The sequence below is a fragment of the Pongo abelii genome, chromosome 4 (genome assembly GCF_028885655.2).
Source record: "Pongo abelii isolate AG06213 chromosome 4, NHGRI_mPonAbe1-v2.0_pri, whole genome shotgun sequence".
NCBI classification, from domain to species: Eukaryota; Metazoa; Chordata; class Mammalia; order Primates; family Hominidae; genus Pongo; species Pongo abelii.
This window is the reverse complement of record NC_071989.2, coordinates 26,169,878-26,188,082: the sequence shown is the minus strand read 5'-3', so window position 1 is coordinate 26,188,082 and position 18,205 is coordinate 26,169,878. Positions and strand designations below refer to the sequence as shown.

The 18,205-nt window shown below is 35.1% G+C and overlaps 1 long non-coding RNA gene across 3 annotated transcripts in view; it reads left to right on the top strand.

Annotated features, from left to right (window-relative positions):
• The window catches only part of LOC129059353 (uncharacterized), a 67,197-nt gene that overhangs the window by 21,165 nt on the left and 27,827 nt on the right, over positions 1–18,205 (top strand). Inside the window, exon 3 of one of the 3 annotated variants that reach the window (XR_008525175.2) lies at positions 415–514. The exons of the other annotated variants lie outside the window; for them this stretch is intronic. This is a non-coding gene — a long non-coding RNA (uncharacterized LOC129059353). The remainder of the gene's footprint in view (positions 1–414; positions 515–18,205) is intronic. 3 annotated transcript variants of the gene reach the window in all.

Below are 18,205 nucleotides of genomic sequence, written 5' to 3'. Positions count from 1 at the left end.
ATTACATTTTACCAAAGAGAAGACAAAATTAAGAAATAAAAAATAAATATTATTGATTTCTAAAGGGAAAGCATGATTTGATGGTGACATCAATTGACATTTACTTCTTGGTTACGATCATCAAACATAATTGGCCATTTTCAAGGCATTTGATTTCATCAGATTCTCACATCTCTTGTTTGGTAATGTGATGTCATCTTTGTCTTTATTAATGTAAATCTCCAATTCTTTTGCGGGCAAATAAACCAATCATTGAAGTAGTAATTTTATTGTAGAGAGACTCTAGAAACTGAGTGCTTGAAAGTTATTTTTTTCTTCTCTTTGGTTGTATTAAGTAAAGTAGTCTGGACAGCTGTAACAGACCAAAAAGTGTAATTGTTAAACAAAATAAATAATCATTTTTCTGTCCCATAGCAATTCCAAGTCAATAAGTCCACAGAAGCTGTACCCTCTGCAGTCATTCAAATATCCAATATTCTGGATTCTCAGCCAGTTTCATCATAACACTTTCCAGGTAACTGGTTGTTGATTTCCTAGTCCACAGCCTAGAACAGGCATACATTATGCTCCACACATCCTACTGGGGTAAATTTATTCACATGGCCACATCCAGCTAGCTGTGCAATGTTGTCTATTATCCAAAGAGAACCAGAAAGAGTATTATTTTTGCTGTATTGAAAAATTGAATGTATTTGTTTAATCTATTTTTATGCTTGCATAACCAATGAGTATTTTTTTAAGTGGAAATTCTATGTATGTCTTTGAAGCGTCCCTTAATCAGCTCAGTATACTCATTCAAACTTTATTATCAATAAATTAAATATTCTACTTTTCAATGGAGAAATACAGTTTCAGACTAATATAATTTCTACTATTCTAATTTAATTTGGGGCCAGTCTAAGATCGCTGCTAATTTAAACATTTCTCAGGATAATGTTTACTTTTAGGAACAATTTTAATATATAGCATATTCACTTTATTTTGTCAGTGTCTTTTATCATTTTATCTCAATCAAGAATTATAGTTTTCTAACATTTAAGTTACTGGTTCAAAAGCCAACTTAGAGATCACTATTAAAAAGGAAGCATGGTGACAGATTTTTTAAACAGGGGAAGTTAGAGCTTTGCACATTTTAAATATATACCTACATGGAATAATTTTAAACAAAACCTAATTACTACATTGAGTTCCTATATGTGTAATACAATTTGCAGGATTATTTGATGAAGGGTATTTCATGTAGGTACTTGCTTTATCTTCTTTCATTTTTAAGTACTGATAAAGCAATCTAGAGAGCTACAAAACTGTAATTGGTTTCTGTAAACCCTAACCTGAAAGATACACTTCATATGAATCTTTCACAGACACTCTCCTCATCTGTTTATCATTCCTTTGAATTTTTTTCCAGCTCATAAGAAGTATGCTTGCACATTTGTATTCTGTCCATCCCTAAATTCCAATAAAGGTCAGCTTTCCCATAAAAAGACTATAAATAGTGCATAAAATGATAATCCAAGCTAGCACATCAAGAAAATAAAAGCATAAAGTAAAGGTCATTTTCACAATTTTTATCTTGAAGCTCTCTCAAAAATATATAGTGTGAAAATTTGTCAAAGTTTTCAAAAGAAGAGGGTGGAAGTTGAAGTTCTTTTTCCTTTGTATTTTTTTCTATGGACTTTCTAGAAATTAAAAATAGGTAATACATTGTTGAGACCATTATCTTTAGGTTAGTTTGGTTATTGGATTCATTACTCTGATATTTAATCAGTTATCAGAGTAATACTTCTTTAGGTTAGAAATAATCACTATTTCATTGGAAACTGTATTTAGATTTGGTTACATTAAAAATCGATAAAGCATATAAGCCTTTCCAAGATAATCAAGAAGAAAACACTTATTTTTAAATAATTATTTAAATAAAATGTCTGTACATTTTAATATTTCAACTTTCATTCAGTGAGCGTTTATCAGGAATCTAATACTTGTAATAGGAAGATATTGTATTAAATTAGCTATGTATTCTTTAACAAGAAAACCTAGAATTGCACTAAAAAAATCTTTCCCCAAATTGGAAAGTTGCTGAGAAACCAAATAATGACTTGAACAAGTCCAGCTTGGCAAGCAGATGAGTTTATTAGGACTTAACATATGAGGCAACAGGGAAGCTTTAGAGATTAATGTGCCACCTCCCATTTCTAAGCTGATTTTAAGCTAATTTTCTGGCTCTTTGCCTACTGTATGTGTGTAATACGACTGTTTTTCTTAATATGTTCCTAGGTAGTCTCTGGGATGTTTGGGTTCTCATAGATACCTGCTCCTTGGCTGGGCACTGTGGCCTTGGCTTACTGCCCGGCCTTCAGAGTTTAGATAGCAGACATACACCCCTTAGTAACCTGGTGGGGGATCGGTCACGCTAATATTCACCCTGTCCCCCAGCTCTTATATTCTTCTCATAAACTCTTGCATAAGGGTCTCTGAGCAGGGTATAAGGGAAAGACTATGGAGATCTATAACATATAGCCATGGTTTGTGTGTGCGAGCCACATCCGCAGTACACATAACGACATGAAAAACAGAAGCTAACTACAATTATAATGTCTATTAGCAAAACATAACTCCAAGGGATAGGTAAGTTGTGTAACCAATTTGGAAATGAGTCAAAGAAACCTAATTGAGTTATACAGTACATTTGAGTTGACAAATGATTTAAAGCATCTGTCACATTATTCTCTTCATAGGCAAAACAGGTAGCATCATGAGCTACCCTGGGCTTCGGTGAGAAAGTTCAAAGTCACATAGCTTTGTAACACTACCTTTCTCATTTGAGCAGTCTCCTGACCTAGCAAGCTAATGCTATTCTTAGTATGATCAAATTCCTTGGCAGTTAATAGTTCCAGGACAGTGACTTGAGTCAAAGCATCAATGGTACCTGCAGATAATGTGAGAATACTCATTGGCCATTTCCACTGTGCCAAGGATCAGAGAAACCTGGCTCTCATGGTTTGTATGTTGGATGGGCTGGTGGGTAGTTTTGTATATAACTCCTGGTACAAATGACTACCCCATTGTGTATCACCCAGGTCAAGTTATGGGGTACATAGCCCACTTATAACCATCCTGCCCCCAAAGGTGAAGAAAACACACTTGCCTTCTTAGAGCTATTTTGTCAACCAGTCCAGTCTGTTGCCAAAACCGGATAAGTACAATTACAGGCTAATGGGGGTAGCAACCACATCGGTTAGGAATCGGTGGCAATGGAGGTGCGGTTACGTCTCTCAAAATGTACAGAGGCTCTTTGGTAGAGCACTGCATTTTCAGCAACTGCCCAGAAGATGCCATCTTCTATGGACATGTGAATGGTGTGGTGTCATTCGTTCGTTGTCAGTCAAGAGCAAACACATTTTGGGTCTCTGTTCTGCTACTGATTAGCCCACCAGGTGGATGCAATCCCCAGTGAACCAGGGTTGCCTTATTGGTACTGTTGAACCAGTTACTGCAATTCCGTCAGGAGGAAGGTAGAATATTCCAAGGCATAACACTAAAACTTGACAAGAGGAAGTATCCACATACCAAACAGTCAGACTGGGTGCTGACTGCTGCTATAATTGCAGCCTAGTATAGGAAGACATTCTAGACTGGTGACAGGAAGAACAGCCTATGGGTGTAAATACAGGTGTTTAGCGGGAGCCCTCATGGGTATTCACTGTAACATTATTACTTCTTTATTTTCTTCCATTGGCCCTGTTAGGAAGGCCACCAAGCCTCAAACCCGGCTTACAGTACCATGGGGGGCTTCTCTCCCTTGGAGCAAGCATAATAGCCAATTGATAAGTTTCTGGCCTGGCCTGTGCTATCCGCACTGTGATCACTTCAGTAGGTGTCAGTGCTGCCATGTGTTGATACCGTAAGGTTCTCAGACCTCCATCAAGGAGCACAGCTGGGATCAACTCCCCTCCAGCAGCCTTCATGGTACCTTCTGGTGCCATGAAACTGATCCAGTACAAGAGCACTTTCTAGCTCAACTCAGGTTCATTTAGCCATTGGCACATGGCAGATCCACTGGTATTCTCAGGAGCATGGTGTGGCCACCTGATTCAGGAGCATGGCCCTGAGTCTCAAGAGGTAACCCTGAGACTCTGTAGGGCCTGTTTTACAGGCCTTTTCAATCATTCACAGGGAGTAACACCATGTATGGTAGTGAATGACTCATTTAAAATGTGTATAGCTTCAGCGAGTTTCTTAAACCAGGACCTTAAAGAACTGTCCTGAGACAATCCACATAATTAGGTTTTTAACAGAGCATTCTTTTTTTCTATGAGGCCTGTCCCTCTTGAGCTACATGGTAAGTGGAACCTCCAGTCTATGTTTTATTCCTTTGCCCAGTGTTAGACAGCATGGCCCATGTAATGGGGACCCTGATCATTACCTATCCTTCTTGGCATAGAGTGCATGACAGTGAGTGAATCGCATGTTTTACCGGGAAGGTCTGTAAGTAGCCCCGTTGTTGTGGCTACACAGGTTAAGGCATAGCTTGTCCCTCCTCTCTGGGGCAGCGGGCCGACATAATCTACTCGCCAGTCCTGCACAGATTGTACAGTTCAACGTATGTAACCTGGTGAGGAGGGAAATTTTCTAGGTCATAGCCATGAACAGGTCTTCCCAGTTCAGAAAAGCTGCCAGAATATCTGCATATTTGATAAGGATGCCTGCTGCCTTTGCTATGGCCCATCCAATGGCTGCCCCTTAGTGGTCGCTCTTATGATGTAACCATATGGTAGGCTCCTCCAGTGGGCTCGGGCAAATTGCCAGCACATGAGTAAGGGCATCTACCTCCTGATTTACTCAAGATAACTTGGGGCTGTGTGCATCCACATGGTACACTGTAAGGTAGGCATCCTTCTTGTGTAACTTGATGTGGATGTCCTGCCACATGGACGTTCCACGAAAGGGCCTGATGAAAACCTGCCAAATGTCTGTGGGCCATTGATTGATCCACATGGTAAGGCTTTTTGTATGTAGCCCAATTGTGCAAGTGACCAGTGACCAGGGCTCATGGGTGAGGAGTATCTAAACTGCCCATAGCTTGCACCATGACCACTCACCATTAGTGTTGAGTGCCTTTGCTAGACCCATCAGTGTACCAGGCACTAGTGGGTATTGGTGGGTTCCCATCATATATGATGGTTTGCCTGATAGGTGGCTCCACTTCCATGTCTGTCCCTTCCACTTGTTCAGAGTAGATGGGTCAGAGCACTTCCTGTAGTGCCTGATTTAAAGGACTGGTGGACAAGACATCTCTTTTTAGTAGATAGGTGTGCCATTTATGCAAGGTGTGTTTTGTGCCACACCAGAAGTGGGCTTGGCTAGGAGGTCTTTTATTCATCCTTTTATAGTACAAGCAATCTTTGCTGCGATGATCTGCCTCATATGATGGCCTCTGCTCATTACAAGGGCTTATACATGGCCAACAGCTGTTGCTCTAAGACTGTACAATAAGAGTCCACCCCTTCCATAATTGAGGCCAAAACCATATAGGTACCATTCCTATTGGTTATTTTTGCCACAAACAACAACTGATGCCTATGGCATCTCTAGAGACTTTTAATACAAAAGGGTGTTATAGCAGTGTGGCCCCTAGATTGTGTGGGTGATTTTAGAATGTGCCCCTGGCAAGCAGTGTTGTTCACATTCATTACCTGCCTGGGCCACAGCAAGTGTACAAGCACCCATTGGCCCATCCCTTTTTTTGTTCTTTGATTACATTATGGCCTCAGTCCTTGCTTTTATCCAGCTCGCTGAGGTCTGCCAATGTTTCACACACACACACACACAGATTTTATTTTTTAATAACAGGGTCAGAAATGTGATTAAGGCACCACATCAAAACCCTCCTTAAATTAGAAATGACCCAGAAATTCAATGGGTACCTGTAATAATTTTAAGATTTTAAGACACACAAAAAGTCTACCCACAAGAATTTGTCTCATTTAAATTTAATCATTTTATTTATTTTTTAGCAGTTTACCTAGATTACTCATGACAACCAAAACATTAGACAAAGCTAGTCATTATTTCAGGTTATTTTTTGTTAATCATTTTCATAATCTGTAAATATTAGGTATTCATTTAAGCAAGAACCTTAAACACATGACCATTTTGGCTGATAACTCAGAAAATTTAGCTGTTTTGTTAAATCAACATGAAATTAGTTTTAATTATGAAAACATCATACAACAAATATTACTCTGTTTTTGGCTGGGTTTATAGTCCTATAAACTTTATGTCAAAGCTTAACATCATAAAATATTTAGTAGAGGAAAACATAAAAATTATATAATCAGTAAACACCAAAATATATGTTAACGCTTTTGAAAATAGTTTTATTTTTATTTTACTAATAATTTTAAAGCCAGTTTATTTACCAAAGATTAGTGAATTCACATGAACTTGAAAATCATTTGGACTTACTTGAGTATTCATGTATTTACAAGCCAAGTTGGTAGCATTCTAGAAACAACAAATAACATAATACATGTACATATGCTTAAACACATCTAAACACACACACACACACACACTCAAAGATCCACGAGCTTTTACCTCAGAACTCCAGTCATGAAACAATATCACAGACTCATTATTTTACTAAAGACTGCTGTTTCAAATTATTTTTTACAAAATTGGGACATGTATATATGGCTAAACTTTATTTGGCCTGATAGGTAATCCAAGGAAAGACGTGGATCAAAATTTTGGATAAAGTAGATTCCATGGCACTTTGGTATTTAAACAAACGAACAGACAAAACACCTCTTTTATCTTTTCTTTCCTTCAGTTCCAAATGAGTTTCGTTGTTACATTTTAGCAGAACTGGTTGAAGTAAGGAAAAGAAAATCTCCAAGTTGCCTTGAATGAGTGAGTTTTATCTCAACCCTGGTAGCTTAATAACAGTAGATTCAAAGTGGGCAGAAAATGAAAGAGAAATAGATGGCTTTAGAACACTCTACTTAATGCTACAGTTGCAGATTAACCATTTGAGCTCTGAATTTACTTTGTTGTTGTAATTTACCTGTCAGTTTTAAAACGTGCACAAGATACTTTTGTCTACCAGAACAGACTAAGAAATTTTTAAAAAATAAACTTGCACAAGCCAGGGCCATAATATGTAACTAGCTGGAATCTTAGAAAACCTAGCATGCCTTTCAGCTTTTGCAGGAGTTTCTATTTTTTCTCTTTTCTGCTCTAATGATTTTTCCATAGCCAGCCTTATTGTAACAATAGCACATTTACTAGTCTTTTGTACCTTAATATCTTAGCTTCTTGTAATAGGCGCCCAGTCTCTGACCACATTTTCCAAGTATTCCCATACTCACCTAGCACTCCACAAAGGTTAAGCAGCCAGGCAACTCCACCCCACATGCATGCTGCCAACCATCCAAGATTCCTCCCACAGATGCTCCTTTCTCTTTTAGTCTCTCAGATCTTATTTGTGACACCAACAATAATGAGAAAAACCCAGCATTCTATTTAAAAACAAGCAAACAAACAAACAAAACCTTTCCCCGTATTGAGAGGGAACTGAGAGAACAAAGAATGACTTGGACATTTGGACTAAAACTTAGGACTTACATATGAGGCTCTCCTGGACAGCAGCAGGACAGCTTTGGAGATCCATGCTGCCTGCCATGCCTAAGCTGCTTTCAGGCTAATTTTCTGGCTCTTTCTGTAGTGTGTGTGTGTGTGTGTGTGTGTGTGTGTATGTGTGTGATGGGACTGTTTCCCTTGGAATGCTCCCAGATAGGCTCTGGATGTTTAGGTTCTTGGGGACACTTGCTCTTTGGCTGGGTACCATGGCTTTTTCCCACTGCTTGGCCTTCAGACTTCAGGCAGTGGACATACATAAGTTAGTAATCTCACAGGGGACCTGTTACACTACATATTCATCTATTTTTAGTAATGATTTTTAACCTATTCTAGTTTAGCTAGATAACTTAGGAATGAGTAACTTTTGAAAGCCTTTAGAAAGGCTACCTTTGTTAGTTTTGGGATCCGTAAAATATGTAAGCATTATGATCTTGCCTCAGTTGTACTCTATTTAGGACAAAGTTCAGAGATTTCATGAAGTCTGTGGAATCAAGACAAGTGACTTACCATAGACACAGGTGTAGGAGCATAAGTTCTTTAGCTCATCGGAAATAATAGGCCACGTCCATGGAATAATATTTAGTCTTCTGCCACTTAATCTCCCTAGCTTCTGATAATTTTTCCTACCGTAATAGTCCCTACATCTTATTGTAATTACTTATGTATAAGTGCGTCTCTGCAGAAAATTGTTAGTTCCTCTTGGAAGAGAACATATCTCATCACTTGTTTAATAATCTAATAATACATAATGTACACTGCTAAAGCATATTATTATTTAATTGAATTACCAAACATACTTTAAGTAAATAGAGTTAATTAGGGAGTATTCAACACCAGACAATGCAAGAGTAAATAAAGCAAATTAATATGACTAGTTCCAAATCTCAAAATTTTAAGTGTGGTAGAGGAAAATGATATTTTTAGTATGTTCTTTGCATACACACAAAATGAAATAGTAAAACTGTTGAAAAAATAGCAATACACTCCATTTTATTGTTGCTTTTGGGACTAGCATTAATGGAGTTGTAGGATTTTAATAGGTACAATAGATTTGGGATGATGTGAAAAGTAGGTAGGAAAAAACATAAACAATGGCAGAAGAGACTGAATATTTTTGTGTAGTGTTAACAAATGTCTGAAATTTCCTATCATTAGAATGCTATTTACAGTAACACAATGATTATAATATTTGTCAAATAGAATTAATCTATTATTTCATATTATAGGTAACAATATTTTTATTTTATTTAATTAATTTATTTATTTAAGACATAGTCTTGCTCTGTCTCCCAGGCTGGAGTGCGGTTGTGCGATCTTGGCTCACTGCAACCTCCACATCCCCAGTGCAAGCAATTCTCGTGCCTCAGCCTCCTGAGTAGCCAGGATTACTGTTGTGCACCACCATGCCCAGCTGATTTTTGTAGTTTTAGTGGAGATGGGATTTCGCAATGTTGCCCATGTTGGTCTCAAACTCCTGATCTCAAGTGATCCTTCTGCCAGTGCCTCCCAAAGTGCTGGGATTACAGGCATGAGCCACCACGACAGCCCAATATTTTCACTTTAACACTTTGCAAAACTACGCTAACTTTTTTTGAAAATTACAGTCATATTCACAATAATAACCATCAGAAAAGAACAATATCTTTATTTTCTCTGAATAATACTTTAGAGTTTGTTAAACAACAAACATATGAGAGGTGTTTAACGCATTACAAATGAGAAGATTCAATTTCATTCTACAATTAGATATAGGTATAATCATTTTGCTGGTAAAAATGTAAAAGCCTAATGATAACAAGTATTAGCATGGATATAGAGTAACCGTAACTTGTATATATTGATACAATCACCCTTAATAAATTTCTGGCAGTATCTAGTTAGCTATACATGTTGCCCACTATTATTACTCCAAATGTAATATCTAATTATGATGCATACATACATTCACCAAATACATATATTAGACTGTTTAGAGAAACAATATCTAGAAATCATCCAAATGTCCATCAATAGAATATTTTGCTATTGTCACAAAATGGCATACTATCTGTGTATTAGTTTGGTCTCATGCTGTAATAAAGACATACCCAAGACTGGGTAATTATGAAGGAAACAGGTTTAATTGACTCACAGTTCCACATTCTGGGGAGGCCCCACAATCATGGTGGAAGGCAAAAGAGAAGCAAAGGCACACCTTACATGGCGGAGAGCAAGAGAGCTTGTGCCAGGGAACTCCCATTTGTAAAACTACCAGATCTCATGAGACTTATTCACTACCTCAAGAACAGTATGGAGGAAACCACCCCCGTGATTCAATTATCTCTGCCTAGCCCCCTACTTGACACGTGGGAATTATTGCAATTTAAGTTAAGATTTCAGTGCGGACACAGCCAAATCATATCAATCTGATAATAAAAAGAAATGACGTATAACTAAATGTAACCAAAAGAAATCTTATGCAAAAGTACATATATGCAGCTCCATTGACATAAACCTGCAAAATAGGCAAAATGTGTCTAAGATATTAGAAATCATGAGAGAGGTCAATCTTGGGTGCAGGATATAGTGACTGAAAGGGGAAATAAGGATAATACCTAGATTGCTGATAATATTATATATATTTTTGGTTAGGGTTCTAGGAGCAGGGGTATGTTCAAGCCAAGGTTCACGCTATTCTAAAAAAGAAAATGTGGGTACTATGAAGTTATTTAAGAAATATAAAAGAAAAATAATGGGAGGCTTGCCATAAAAGAAGTTTACCATTACAGGAAATTGATACCTCTCACCCTCTTATCCTCTACTTTCTTAGTGGTAGAGAATAGAATTCAGAAGCAAATAAGGAATTACATTTTTTTCTTTACTGGTGGTAACAATTTGCCAGTAATTTTACTTTAATGAAGTTACTTAGGAGAGCTTAGCTTAAACCTGCAACAAAAGTGGAAAATAATACACCTTCCCAGATTTTGTATATTGTGTATATTGTTTGCAGAAACTAGAGTCCTCTGAATAGATACAACCAACTAGCCTATTTGTTAACCTATTTGTAGGTACAGAAGTTGGAGAATACTGCTCTCTTTTTGTTTGTTTGTTTGTTTGTTTTGTTGTTGTAGAGATGCTCCATGGGGAGAAGAGTCACAGGTCCAGCACCAGGCACAACTACAAAGGAGGTAACATTGTTTGGTTTGGTCACCTTTGCCTTTCCTGGCGTGTGTCTTCCCAAGCAGGTGCCTCTACTGGGGAGAATACTACCCTTAATACTACATCTACTACCACAACTACATCTACTAACTAAAAGTTGATGTTGATCAAGTAGTTAAATATTTCTGGCAATCTCCTAAGCACTGACGTACATTATTAGTTCAATACATCTTCAGACAATATTATTATTGTCTATTATAGGCAAGGTTACTATGACACAGATTGATCATAAACTTTGCCCAATATCACATATTTAGAAGACAAAATTTAGTCTCAGGAAATCTGAATCTCATCCCTTTCCCTCTTGCTATCCCTCTTCCTTTCACTCCCCTTTCCTTGTCATATTATGAATTAAGTCCATCTGTACAGGGTGACCTGAATCGGCAACAATAATATTAAATTAGTAAGCTATTGTGATGTCATAAAAATTGTAAAGAAAAGTTAAAATACTAATAAAATTTTTCTCAATAAGAGACTCTACAGTGACAAAATGTCTTTTTTTTTTTAACTGTAGAGAATAGAGTACATGCTATGAATTCTTGGTGAACAACAACAGATAGTAGTGAATAAAACTTCAACCGCCCCTGGAATTAATGAAAGGCCTAGGAATATAGTTATGCTGATTCTTGCTGGAATACATCAAGCTTGCTTTCATTTTCACCTCTGAAATTTATTTTCTTAAATTTTGGGCAAGTTTTTCAAGCCAAACTTGACAAGAAATTTTATGTCCTCTTATTTTCAGTAAATGTGTCTTATTTAATATTATTATATAAAATTAGAATTTTTAGCTATTGTAGGGGTTCTTCTCCAAATAATATACCTAGTTTGAACATCTTTTGAAATAACAATAAAATGTAGATAAATCTGCCCTAAAGGTTTAGGTAGACTAACTCATAATGTAATCATCATTCTCTTTATAAAAATGCTTTCGTAATGTGTTACAGCTGGATAGAAATTGAACACACCAAGTAGTTTGTTACTTATATTATTTTTATTTTTGAAACAGATGGTTCTTTTATTGTAAATTGGATTTTAATAATACAGAGAGAAATGAAAAGTGTAATCTTTCAATATAAGTTTATTATAATTTAACAGAACATTCTATAAAAATTCTTCTCATCATTTCAAAAGTTTTACCTTGAAATTCACTCATTTTACAAATGTTTATGTAGCTGGTAATCATCATTATCTACTTACAGAACTGTCTATATTATACATTTGAATAAGTCATTAGTATAACAGCTAATCCTGATTAATATCAGGCCATTTATGGGTAGACCATAAATCACAAGACATATTAATTAATGGAAATGAAATTAAAGGGATTGAGAAGTACCTTAATAAATAGTAACATGTAATTATTTTAATTACTTTCTTCACACCATATATTTTAGTTACTCTCCTAAAATAAAGATACCTGAAATAAGTTACTTCTATTAATATTCTTTACTCTAAAACTTTTTGAATATGCCAAATAAAATAAATGATCTTTCAATACTAAATAAGGGATCTAGTTGGGCTTTCAGATAGAAAGCAACTAGTTCACATGAAAGATGTGGAAATGGAAACACAGACCTCTATTTTCTGGGCAGCAAACAGAACAAAATACAGTCCTGTCTCAGTGAAATGAACTTCTTTTTTTTTGGTATATTAGTCATATATTCAACCCTTTGGCTGAAGTCTATAATTATTTCAAAAAAAATAATAAAATGCTCATAGTTTATATGGAGACAAATACAAATAATGAGTTCTGTATGTAACTTTTAAATTTTATACATATTTATTATAATGCTTTGCTAGGACATCTAATACAAAGTCTAATCAATATATCAGAATGAGTATTATTGTGCCTTTTTCCTATGTTTAAGTAGAATATTGCTAAGGTTTAATGATCATAGACTTCAGTGACCCACACCCATAATTACATTCTAGACCATGTAACTGTTTGATAAGAACATCACTAATTAAAGGTTTGCTTCTTCTAACTTTTGCAATGTAACATAGTATAACTACTCTTTGATCTCGAGATACATTGTGATTTATTGACATTTCCACTTTTTCCAGTTCAAAACCTACTTCTTTTTCTTCATTTTTCTCAAGATTGTTTTAGTTTTTCTTGTCTATCATTACAGTAATACTTTTATGTATATGCAAAAGTGTATTCACTCTTTCTTTTTCTCAATTTCTGCCAGCAAAAGTTTCAGTCTGTATGATTTTAAGTATCCATTCTTTATCTTTGACTGTATTCAAGTGACTTACATTGATATAAAAGTTCACATAAAATGTTGATATTTTCTGCTATAAACTCAGAAGAGTCACCTTTAAATTGTCCTATATTTGATCATTTTTTTTCACGTTCTATGGTAATTTTTCAAATGTTCTTTTTTCAACTTTCAGTTCTTTATATCTCCGTGCTTACTCAAAGCATGCAACTTCATAAGGAAAAATAGAAGCATTCAAAAAGAAAGTCGCAAAACTTATTATTTCAAATACTATAACATCTGCACTCATGTTAGTCTCTTTATTCCTATCATAAAGGAAGAGCTGACCTCTACCAGCAATTTGGATGCCAATCACTCTTACTCTTCAAGGAATTTATACAGTCTCTCAGTTACTTGGATTAATTTTTTCTATCTAAGCTGGGCTCAGTTTATTAATGCATCTATGTTCATTTATGGGTCATATCAGATATGGATCATGTTGCATGTTAGATGAGCCCTCTCACAAGTGTGAGGTTTGGCTGGTACAACCAGGCTGATTTAGCTCTATTTCATATTGTCTCTCATCCTCTAGAAAGCTAGTCTATGCTTTTAAGTCCTGAATTCAGAACTAGCGCATTATTTCCACCATGTTCTGTTAGTCGTAGTAAGTCAGAAGGATACTCCAGATTCAAGAGATGGGAGAAGACACTCCACATTTTCAATACAGGAGCTCAAAATCACATTTTAAAGAGCATGCATAGGAATAATGTAGATTGATATCAGTCTAGCACAAAGATATATGTTTTAGCATTTTTGCTTATATATGTATGATTTACAATTTTAAAATTATGTTAATAAATAATTTTTTTCTATATTTTTTCACTATTCTTTTCTAGTTTTACTATCAGGATTTTAATAGCTTTATGAAAAACAGTTCAGTAGGTCTTTTGTTTTTATATTCTTTGGTGAAGGCCATTGATTTGGGATCACTAAACCATAGAATATTACATTATTTTGAAGATTACACTTTCAATTTATTTTGTTTATACATTGTGGCTATTTGTTGTATTATTTTTCCTAAATACAGAAAAATTATATATAACAATTTTCACATGTATTGTTACTTTTCAATAGACTTTCTAATACACATAGACCTTGATATTTTATTTGTATATCATAAATACTGCATTTAGCCAGGCACAATGGTTTATGCCTTTAACCCCAGTACTTTGGGAGGCCAAGGCAGGAGGATCAGATGAAGTGGCATGTGCTTGTAATCCCACATACTTTGGAAGTTGAGGCCAGAGGATCACTCGAGCCCAGGAGTTCAAAGTTATGGTGAACTATGATCATGCCACTGAACTCTGCTATGGGAAACAGAGTGAAACTCTGTTTCAAATAATAATAATAAAAATATAAATACATGTTACATTCTAAATGAATATGATAGATAAATATATTCTATAATAAATATCATAATATATTTGATAAAATCTAACCTAAAATATTATGTTTATTACAGAATAGATAATTTGTATAATACATATTATACATGAAAGATCTCATTTTCACATCTGTATGAACACATAAACTGGAATGTGAATCTTCTTTATAATTAACATTCAAAATTCTAATATTATGTCTATTTTTAATTCATTCTATTTTCAGTTCATTTTGCTAGAATTTATTAGAGCAGAATTTGAGCAATCTATTATGCTAAAGAATAGAAAATTCAGAGAAAATGAATTTATTATTTTGTTCATTTTCATGAAGTATTTTGACCTCACTTTTTCAAAACATAATAATGCTCTTGTAGAAAGTCATTCATCAGATGTCTATTTGCAACTTCAAATAGGCTACTTCATCCTTGGAATAACATTTGACAAGTACATAAATTACATAGCCAAGATATAATGTATTTTTTATTATCTTTGAGCATCTTGCCATCAATCTGCTTTCTCATTATTTTAAAGGAAAAACAGGAATGCAATCATATTTAGAAGATTTTATCTCTTAGACTATTTCCACTTCATTTTAAAAGGAATGTTTTCCTTAAAATTTGGAAATTACAAAGTGATGAATATGTTTTTGTTTTAATTTTATGTATCCTACTTTCTGACCAAAACTTTTTCCTATTTGAAATTACTCTGTTCTAGTGAATTGACTGTGTTAGTTTCACACATTAATTGCATTGTAATCCATTGATCCTAGACACTTTTAACTTTGTCTTATATTCTTGTTATCTTCTCTATATCAATTTTTGGTTAAATACATATGTAATTAGGTTTTACTCTTTCCTCTTCTCCCTCACCTCTTAGTCTTGGAGTCTCCCCTCCTCTCTGACTATACTCATTTCAATGTTTTCTCATCTTTGATATCAGTTATAAATCAGGTCTTCCAACTATATCTCTCCAGACTAGATTTGTTTTCTTGAACACCATACTCACATATTCAACTATCTACTTAAAATCTCTATTTGGGTGAATAATAGATATCCCAAGTCCAACATATCCAAAATTAAACTCTTAATTCCCCTCCAAACTTGCTCCATGAGCAACCATCCCTATTTCAATCAATAATAATTCCGTCCTTTCTGTTGATTAGGTCAAATGCCTTTAAGCCATTAACAACTCCTATTTTTCTCATAATCCACATACAATACATTGATAAATATTACTGATTGTATCCTTACAATACATTCAGATTCAAGCCACTTCTCGGTGCCAGCGGTGTTTCCAATATGGGTCAAGCTGTCATCAATAGTGACTTGAGTAAATTTAACACCTTCTTAATATGTCTAACCTAATTCTATGTTTTCTGTCCTTCAGTCTATTTTCAACAGAGAAATAAAAATGATTTTATTCAAGTTCGAGTTATTTAGGATTCTGTGTGACCAGGTTCCAGCATTCCTTCTCCATTATCATACTATTCTGAACTCTTTTACGACTCACCTTGTCCCAGCCACATTGTTTTGTTTTGCTCATCACACCAAGCACGCTGTCACCATAAGGTCTTCACACTGGCTGCTCTCTCTGCCTGAAACCATCTTTGCACAAATAAGGATATTAATCCCTTCAGGTCTTTCAATTCCTAAAGAATTGCATTACAATAAAATAGATTTCTACCTTTTGTTTATAAATATAAGTGTCAGCCAAGAGCAGTGGGTCACGCCTGTAATCCCAGCATTTTGGGAGGCCGAAGCAGGGGGATCACAAGGTCAAGAGATGGAGACCATCCTGGCCAACATGGTGAAACCCCGTCTTTACTAAAAGTACAAAAATTGGCTGGGTGTGGTGGTGCGTGCCTGTAATCCCAGCTACTCGGGAGGCTGAGGCAGGACAATCGCTTGAACCCCAGAGGCGGAGATTGCAGTGAGTCAAGATCGTGCCACTGCACTCCAGCCTGGGCGACAGAATGAGACTCCGTCTCCAAAAAAAAAAAAGGAAATACAAGTGTCAACTGCTCTGCTGAATGTTCTATTACATTTTTCATAGAATACATTGTCTTCTAAAGTACTCCACAAGTCACTTATTTTTATACCTATTATTTATCACCTACCTTCCTCTTTTAAAATATAAATATAATTAAGATAGGGATCATTGATGTTATTTTGTTTGTTTGTTTTACTGATTTATCAATACGAAAAGCCTAGAATAGTGCCTAATACAAAATTGTAGCTCAATTGTTATTTGGAAAATAGTTACCAAGATCTCTCAGGAGAGAACACTGTCCCTTTGAAATTAATGTATCAGGACTTTGAATCTGAGGTCCCATGGAGTTGTGACCCCACCCTCAGGAAACAGAGGGAATGTGACATGAGGCTGTATTATGGAAGTTGTGGGGAAGGGTGAAAGTTTGGTATTCAAATTAATTGTCACTTCTAAGGTATAGTACTTCCAATGAGATAAAGTTGATGGGAGCAACAAAAAAATGTATCCTTCCCCTATATCCAACCTAATTTAGCTGAATCAAGATAGATTCAGCTGGCAAAGATAAATATGGTTTGTTGAGACTCAGGCACATTATCAAATTGTAGAGTAAAGAAAGAAGAGTTTCATGTATTCAGAGTTGAGCAATAATAGCATAATTTCTGAAAAGTTTCAACAGACCAGAAAAGTTAGCAATTGAGCAATTAGAGCAGATAATATACAATGAAACAGTTATTAGAAAAAGAACAGAGATATTAATAAAAATGTGCCTTTCTGCTAATAATGTGGGTGAATAGAATTCTATTGAACAAAAAATCTGAGTTCTTAACATAATTTTCTTCAACTGTGCTGACTTTATTTTCCATATTTAATTTATATTCAATATGAACTTCTTCATGTTTTAAAATGTTTAACTTTCTTGCCAAATGTATTTAAATATTTTATGTTGTAAATATTTTAGGTTTATAATTGCCTTCAATATTCGACAGATGAATCTTCATTCTCTCTACATTCTATTCACAAACGTTTGAAAACTGAAAGACAACTTTTTGGTTAAAAAATTATGAGGATTGAAAAAATATAATCTCTAAAATTCACAAGAAATATCCATCCCCACACAACAGTTAGATAGCTTTATTTTTAATGTCTTTATATAAGGAAATCAAACAATAAAATATTGTCAATAACTTCATTTTTTAACTAAACTTAGGAAACCCTCCAAATTTTATGTTAACAAAATTGCAGTTTTCCATTCTTTTAGCCCATTGGTGTGCTATAATAAAATAAACAGGTAACTCATAAATAATATACATTTGTTATTCACAGTTCTAGAGGCTGGGAAGTCTAAGATCATATGACCAGTAGATTCAGTGTCACATGAGGGCCCGTTCTACAGATGCTATACACTCTCAGCATCTTCACGTGGCGGGAAAGGCAGAACATACAAACGTTGTGTCCTCACATAGTAGAAGGAACAAAAGGCAAAAAGAGGATAAATGCTGTCTTCACATGTAAGAAGAGATGGAAGGGCAAAAAATGGTCTCGGAAGTTCTCTGAGGCTTCTTTGATAAGGTCGCTAATCTCATTCATTAAGACTCCACCATCATAACCTAATCATCTCTAAAAGGCTTTACCTCTTAATACTATCACATTGGCAGTTAAGTTTCAACTCATGGATTTAAGGATGACAAGTTTAGTCCATAGCAATTATCAAAAAATGGTCTTAAGTGAAAT